This window comes from Anabrus simplex, chromosome 2 (assembly GCF_040414725.1).
Source record: "Anabrus simplex isolate iqAnaSimp1 chromosome 2, ASM4041472v1, whole genome shotgun sequence".
Classification (NCBI taxonomy): Eukaryota; Metazoa; Arthropoda; class Insecta; order Orthoptera; family Tettigoniidae; genus Anabrus; species Anabrus simplex.
The window spans coordinates 1,140,290,048-1,140,299,100 of NC_090266.1; positions in this window are offsets into that span (position 1 = coordinate 1,140,290,048).

Sequence of the window (9,053 nt, forward strand, 5' to 3'; positions counted from 1 at the left end):
CTCTCTTTACCCCTACCCCTGTCTCGCTCGCGCCCCCTGTTTCACCTTTCCTCACTTGCTCTGTAGCTCTCCGCCAATCGAGCAGAGTTAAACCGAGCTTATCCTGGTCATCCCGAGATAAAACGCTCTCCGAACAGAGCCGAGTCGGACCGATGCACGGTTCACAGAACCTCTCCGCCTCGTTTTGCACGCGCGAGATTTTGGGCGTTTGACAGGCACCGATCTATACCAACAAGAGCTTGGATAAGTCAATGAATATATATATGTACAGGTAGTGACACATTCACTCGTGCTGTTTTGCATTCGACGAGTTTTATATTTTATAAAGCTCAGTTTATTTTGCACATATACATTTTTGAGTCTTCTTCGACCTTCATTTCATGCATACTGTAATCCCGTCGTAAACTTAATGATGTGAAAGAAGGGATGAACTGTGGCTACTTTCTTCGCGAGAACATTTTTCTACCGTGACAGATCAAGGTCTGTATAGGGAGGTCTGGTCACGCTACCACAATCCTTTGCGGTGGCGGCCATATTGGGTCTCAAATATCGTTGTTATGTGGGCGTGCCCGATGTAATGATGTGAGTTATTACTTGTATTTTGAAGGAAAACGGGTTACTGCGCCGCACCAAATTGTCAAAATAAGACAACTGACGGAATTAGAGTGTTTCGCTTCCCGAGAGATAAGCACAGGAGAGCTCAGTGGGTACAAAACTGTAGGCGTGACAAATAGCAACCTACAGATAATTGCTCCTTCTGCGAGGTTAGTGAAGTTATACATTCGTATTATTTCTGAATAATAGTATGTTCATATGAACGATGTTTTATATTTATAGGTCTTATTATGGATTTTCTTCTAGCATCATTTTGAAGAATCGCAATTTGAACTAAAGAGGGCAGATGGACGGAAACTACTCAAGTGGAATTCAATCCCAATAATTTCCAACGTCCCTAATCCACCTAAGTCTTTAACATATAATAGGAAACCTCCCAAAGAAAGAGAATTGTCTTTCAAAACAAACAAGAAAAGTAACAGGAAATGTGTAATAGTATTGTTGATGTTTATGAAAATTTCCTTTTCATGTGTCCGGCTCCATGGCTAAATGGTTAGTGTGCTGGCCTTTGGTCACCGGGGTCCCAGGTTCGATTCCCGGCAGGTTCAGGAATTTTAACCATAATTGGTCAATTTCGCTGGCACGGGGCTGGGTGTATGTGTCGTCATCTTCATTTCATCCTCATCACGACGTGCAGGTCGCCTACGGGAGTCAGATCAAAAGACCTGCACCTGCCGAGCCGAACGTGTCCTGAGACGCTCCTGGCACTAAAAGCCAAACGCCATTTCATTCCATTCCTTTTCATGTAAACTACAGACAGTATCATTCTAACTCTGCATGCAACGTAGAAATGTTTCACAGATATTTGAAATGCTTGTTCCTGTTCAGTTACCAATTATAATCACAACAAACAATAGGCCTATCACTTCAAACCAACAATTTATGTCCAGCTGGCCATCATTACAACAATTTTATTAATAATAGCAGTCTTATACTGTACTGTAGTTATTATTTACAGCTAAATTTCATTCATCTTAAATGCTCTATAGATTATTTTATATGGCTGGAAAAATACTTAAAGATCACAACACTCGCTTCACTCGCACTAACCAACTACTGTAATTTAATGTACCGTAACCTAACATAATAACCTAATTTAATCCCTTAAATAGCATAACCTAGATTAACTCAATTTAATAGTGATTGAATTTCTATTTCTTATGGAATCGTGTCTACCAATGGCTTTAATTTTCTTAACCATTATTATTATTATTATTATTATTATTATTATTATTATTATTATTATTATTATTATTATTATTATTATTATTATTATTTGTATGAATATCAGGACTCAGCTAAGAGCCCTGTGGTCGCCAACCCACGCTCCCTAGTTAGGAGCGCCTGACGCCCCTTTCAATCGCCTGTCATGACAGGCAGGGGGAGACCGTGGGTGTTGTTCTATTGCCCCCCACCCACGGGGGAAATCTATTTTGGGTTGTGACTACGAGGCCCTTAGCTGAGTCTTGACACTGCTTTCACTGTTCTAGCCCATCCGACCTCCCCTGGTCAACACTTGATTCTTTCCGACCGCGACGGCGTTAGCGCATTCGAGGCCTAGGAAGTTTTTCATTCCCACGCACTTTGCGGCCTTCATCTTTTGCCGATACCTTCATTTTTCGAAGTGTTGGTCCCCTTCCATTTGTTTTCCTTCTGATTAGTGTTTATAGAGGATGGTTGTCCAGTTGTACTTCCTCCTAAAACAATAATCACCATCACCACTTTGTACTATATAGCTGCATGGGTTATCAATAAACTAGTTAAGAGTAGCTAAGAACATCATCCTTGTTGCATATGTGCAGAATATTTTTGCCTTAGAACCCAAAACAAAACAAAAATACCACATGAACGGATAACAACAGTTAGCATACATAATTTAATGCACTGAACTCAAGAGGCATTCAGTGTTTGTCAACATACTGGGGTAACCTTTTAGAAACGCAGTATCGGAAATTACTTTATTAATAAAGAAAACGCTGAAGGTAATTTATTACAACCGTCGTTTAGTACTTTAAATACAGTACTTCAAATTCAGTATTTCATGTAGCGGTAATCATAATATGACACAGGTACTGTACAGATTTCTATGTTTCTGTCAATAAGATTTCGTATTTGACAGATGATATTAATAAGAAACACAGTAAGACCAAGTTGTAATGAAGTAAAAGAGAAGAACATGAGCTTTTCTATTGATTCTTGTTTCTCAAAAAAGAAAAAAAAAAACTTTCAGGCTCTGTTAATTATCTTCCTATTCAAATATCTGTGAATGTATTCATATCATTTAAGTGTTATACGGTTATATATACATGACTAGTAGATGTCCAATTAAATTCTTTATGAAATATAGTTGGTATTTTGTTTTTATTTCAATGTACGGTACCGAAATCCTCTAAATTCGAATACACTTGCCTTTGGTTACGCTCGCTTAAAGACCCAATATGGCGGCTCCATAAGTCGCATTCGTGACTTGACCTCCCTAGACAGACCTTGTGACAGATGGCCGAATGGTAGCGCTCGCTGCGGCGAGTGTGAGAATTCCTAGGCGGACACGACAATGCATTGCCTCCCAATGGAGTGAGCAAGTCTTTTATAATAAATGTAGGTCTGCGTATCAGTAAGCTTGTATTCTGTGTTTCATGTGTGAAATATTTATCGCATTAATCCTTGAAAAGGAGACAATCATCAATGATCCGTATATCCAACAATACTGATGTTGGTCTACACAGTTAATCCACAACCACAACAGCGGATTTTTTCTTTCATCCAGGGCGGTGATTTCGTATTCCACGTTCTATCAACTTACTCTGCGGCGTTGTGCAAATAATAATAATAATAATAATAATAATAATAATAATAATAATAATAATAATAATAATAATAATAATAATAATAATAATAATAATAATCGTATGGCCTCAGCTACCGTTTGCAGACATTTCGATTTGACGCCATCTGGTTGTCTGCTCGTCAATTTCGACGTTCTGTTTTACTCTAGGTCCGCTAGATGGCAGACAGAGTAACCCGGTTCCCTCTTGGGCGTCTATGGCTGAGATTTAATTAATTTTGTCGGGTAAATACCAAATGGTCCGCCTCTGTGGTGTAGTGGTTAGCTGCCACCCCCGGAGGCCCGGGTTCGATTCCCGACTCTGCCACGAAATTTGAAGAGTGGTACGAGGGCTGGAACGGGGTCCACTCAGCCTCGGCAGGTCAACTGAGTAGAGGTGGGTTCGATTCCCACCTCAGCCATCCTGGAAGTGGTTTTCCGTGGTTTCCCACTTCTCCTCCAGGCGAATGCCGGGATGGTACCTAACTTAAGGCCACGGCCGCTTCCTTCCCTCCTCCTTGCCTATCCCTTCCAATCTTCCCATCCCTCCACAAGGCCCCTGTTCAGCATAGCAGGCGAGGCCGCCTGGGCGAGGTACTGGTCATGCTGCCCAGTTGTATCCCCCGACCAAGAGTCTTAAGCTCCAAGACACTGCCCTTGAGGCGCTAGAGGTGGGATCCCTCGCTGAGTCCGAGGGAAAAGCCGAACCTGGAGGGTAAACAGATGATGATGATGAAATACCAAATGTATCACCAGAGATCTTTTACATGCCGACATCGTACGACATGGAGTGTCGAATGGACTTTTTTCCGCCCTTCAAAAATCCGACTACTTCTGCCAGGTTTGAACCCGCTATCTTGGGATCCGGAGGCCGACACTCTACCACGCGTCCACAGAGGCAGCTGGCGTCGTGCAATTTCTGCGACACACAGCAAGGCCACTTAATAACGGTGACTACGGATTGTCCTACTTCTTGTTCTTGTATGAAGGGAAAGCTGACGACGATTAACGTTGAAACCAGAAATTTCTCACTCTGGAAGTTAGATTCGCGGTCTAGAACGCCAAGCAGTGGTTGCTTGGTAGGCCAAGGCCAATTATGGTTGTAGCATGAGTGGGTTTGGTTTTTGTAAGTTACCATTGCCGAGAAGCCAATAATAATAATAATAATAATAATAATAATAATAATAATAATAATAATAATAATAATAATAATAATAATAATAATATCTTTTAGGTGATGGCACACCATGATCCGAATTCAGACAGAAAGCATAGCCTGTCTTGCGGAGACCTTGTCTCACGACATTGAATTTTTGGGTTAAATTATTAGGAAGGTGACCGCCCATACTTCTGATACCTAATAAGTCCCTTTCATAACGTTTTCACGAATTAATTACTTTCCCTCACAATTTACATAAAACATGATAAAGAAGTAAAATTGAAATCATTGAAGAATATGTTACTAAATTTTCTGGAATTTAAAATGTATTTTGGTGTATTATAAATTAGCTTTTCTGAGACATTGGTATAAGCAGTGTGTCACAGTCACAATGATGTAGTAACTCCAGCCCAACAGTTAATAAATACGCCGCACCGTAAGAGTCATACATTCGAGTAATTTTGTTGTCCGAAGTTCGTAGCAAGATTAAAACCAAACCAAACCCCATGGCACTACAGCCCTTGAAGAGCCTTGGCCTACCATGCGACCGCTGCTAAGCTCGAAGACCTGCAGATTACGAGGTGTCGTGTGGTCAGCACGACGAATCCTCTCGGCTGTTATTCTTGGATTTCTAGACGGGGGCCGCTATCTCACCGTCAGAAAGCTCCTCAATTCTAATCACGTAGGCTGACTGGACCTCGAACCAGCTCTTAGCTACAGGTAAAAATCCCTGACCTGGCTGGGAATCGAACTCGGGGCCTCCAGGTGAGAGGCAGGCACGCTACCCCTACACCACAGGGCCGGCAGCAAGATTAAGGTTATACAAAAATTATATTTCTGCAACAAATTTTATTAAATTACAGTCTACTAACACAATATGCATAGTGTTCTATGTTTTTCGTATTATTTTTTCAATGCAGTCGGTACGCAGATTGAGAAATATGATACTGGTTTCCCCAACTTAATCTACATATTCTTCAATACCCTAGGTATACAGCCAACGTTTCACTGCAGGCTAGTGAGGCTACTAAGAAGCAACTTCTGTGTTTGGAGGAAATGCACATTACTTCTTGCTAGACGAGGACTATTCGCTCTAAGTTTCGAAGCTCCCTAACGAAATTAATTCTAGTGTTACATACATAGTAACTATAGTATGTATGACCGAACGTGGGTAAGGAGAAATGAATGTCCTTTTAGCAACAGCATTTCATCGACGTTCTTGGCATTCAGAATTATTTTGTTGTCAACTGTCACCAAGTCCGCCTCGGTGATGTAGTGGTTAGTGTGATTAGCTGCCACCCCCAGAGGCCAGGGTTCGATTCCCGGCTCTGCCACGAAATTTGAAAAGTGGTACGAGGGCTGAAACGGGGTCCACTCAGCCTATGGAGGTCAACTGAGTAGAGGGGTGTTCGATTCCCTCCTCAGCAATCCTGGAAGTGGTTTTCCGTAGTTTCCCACTTCTACTACAGGCAAATGCCGGGATGGTACTTAACTTAAGGCCACGGCCGCTTCCTTCCCTCTTCCTTGTCTATCCCTTCAAAACTTCCCATTCCCCCACAAGGCCCCTGTTCAGCATAGCAGGTGAGGCCGCCTGGGCGAGGTACTGGTCATCCTCCCCATTTGTATCCCCAGACCCAGAGTCTGAAACTTCAGGACACTGCCCTTGAGGCGATAGTGGTGGGATCCCTCGCTGAGTCCGAGGGGAAAACCGACCCTGGAGGGAAAACAGATTACGAACGAACGAACGAACTTTCCCCAAAGTACCAACTGAGGCCCAAAAGGAATATCTCCATCCACAAATGCAAAATCATTATACTCCTTGTGAACGTACTGTTGGCACAACCGACTTAGATAGTAGTAATTTTCAGGTTCTCTTTCTTTCAAGAAGAAAAATCTTTTTAGTCATCATTACACCAGGCGATTCACAATGTGGCACAGAACTCAGTCCGTAAGAGGGGTCGAAATGCAACTTACGAGGAGGAACACAGGATCTAAGACAAAAACCTGCGTCAGAGTAAGACTGCGAATGTCGCGAACGACACAACGGTCAATTTCTATTATACAGGGTGATCGAAAACAACGTGAACGGGGTATACGAGCGTAAGAGAGTTGGTCTTGCTGATAAAAATCCACAGTTCTAGCTCCTCAGGCAAGCAATTCAATGTTGTAGGCATCCTAGGGATATGAGCTACGACATTTTGGTAAATAAAATATGATATAGTATGAAAATATATTCCCTACTTTTCCCAAAAATTACAACCTTTCCTTAATCATCGTTATCCGGTCGATTAGATTATCAGTTTCCATTTTTCTACCACTACGGGCGATAATATGAGTCAATGCAGAGTTTCACTTAATTCTCAAAATATCAAAAACACCTGAGGGTGTCGAATCAAGGACCACACTACAGAAAAAGTTATTTAAGTAGGTTAATTTAGCTGGGATTTAAATCTAGAAGAAAACGAGTAAAGAAATAAACGAGTCTAGACGGTTTTCGGAATTTGATATTTTAGCTATCCAAGTGTAAGCCTCCGTGGCTCAGGCGGCAGCGCGTCGAACTCTCACCGCTGGGTTCCGTGGTTCAAATTCCGGTCACTCTTTGTGAGAATGAAATGGCGTATGGCTTTTCGTCCCAGGAGTGTACGAGGACAAGTTCGGCTCGCCAGATGCAGGCCTTTTGATTTGACTCCCGTAGGCGACCTGCGCTTCTTGATGAGGATGAAATGATAATCCGGCCCCCGTGTCAGCCAAATTAACCAATTATGATTAAAATTCCCGACCCCGCCTGGAATCGAAACCGGGACTCCTGTAGCCAAAGGCCAGGAATCATTTAGCCATGGAGACGGACACTCTATGTGAGATATGTGCTGGACAAAGCGGAGGCGGGACAGGTTTTTCTCCGGGCACTCCGGTTTCCCCTGCCACCTTTCATTCCATCAACACTCTCCCCTATCATTTCATTTCATCTGTCAGTCATTAGGGCCGGCACAATTCCCATTCTCGCCGCACGATGGGGGCTTCATTGAACCCATCCCTCACCCGGTCATTGACTTGAAAACAGGTTGTAGGTTTTCAAATTCGATACCTATCTGCCCATATCAGCCAATGAGATTGCTTCATGGGCGGATTCAAATGGGCTTCGCGCGGCGGTGTCGCTAAATATGTACGTGACTTATGAACGGCTTGAGAGCCGTGCCGAGAAATCAACATCAAACACAAACACACCGTTGGTTTCAGCCAGAGTCACCGTGGCGCACTAGTTTTGGCGCGATTTGTTCAGCTCGGAAGTCCGCATTCAAAACCATCACCTGACCAAATTTCATTCTTCGACTGGATCTCTCATGCCACATACAGATTTATCAGCACCGCCTCGCAAAGACCATTAAAATTCGCCCGCGAAGTGATCTGATTGGCTAAATTAAGTAGCTGATAAAATGGACTACGGTGCGAGATAACGTATTATTTTTAACAATTATTTATCGGCATGACGAACTCTCTTACGTTCATATATGCGGTTCACATTGTTTCCGACCACCCAGTACCAAACTGCTGTGCATTCCTAGACAGTTAGAAAGTGACAATCAATGAAGTGATAGTCGTTCGAGCACACAGTGAAGCTACTCTATACTCTAGGCCAGGGCCTCTCAAACGCCTCAAAGCTCACGCGTGCAAACTGAGGCGCAGAGTTCCTGTGCACAGTGCATCTGTCTCACTCGGCTCGGCTCGGACCAACGCTTCGTTTCTGAGCTACTCGGCTAAGCTCGGCTCAACTCGGCTCGGATTTGGAGCGCTACGGAGCAAGTGAGGCAGAAGGAGAAAGCGGAGCGAGCGAGATAGGCGTGGGGAAAGAGAGACCAGCGCTATTGCCGCAAATCGAGGAGTTGGGTCTTCACTCTGGTCAACCAAGCGAAGTCGTCTTCTGCACCGTGCACAGCGCAATGCACTTATGCATGCACTCTGAGAGGCCCTGCTCTAGACAGTGAATTGTGTTTACAGAGGCTGTTCAAATTGGATGTGCTTATCCTTCCCTGCAACATTACCATTCGTACTTGAAACATAAATTAACGGAATGAAGCTCTCAAGACCTCGTTTCTAAAAAAAAAAAATTACCGTTTTCTCTCTCGTTCAAAATGTTCCAATAAATGTGCAGAGATCTATCAATAAAGCCCCACGCTCCTGACCCACTTATCACGTGCCACGTCCCAGTCTATCCAGTAAATTTAATATCTGAACCAGTTCACGGTGTTCTCTACCAATACCTGACTTGAAATGGAACAGCACACTGCTTGTCAAAATAAACTTGAAGTATAACATGTTTACGTACATTAGCATCTCCACTATCCAAATACTTTTATGCTTAAATACAAATAGTGTATAACTTCATCGATGTCGAAAGGTTTCTACTTTCTTGTGAACTGTGCTGTTATCGCCGAGGATTCCTTGTGGTTAATGGCA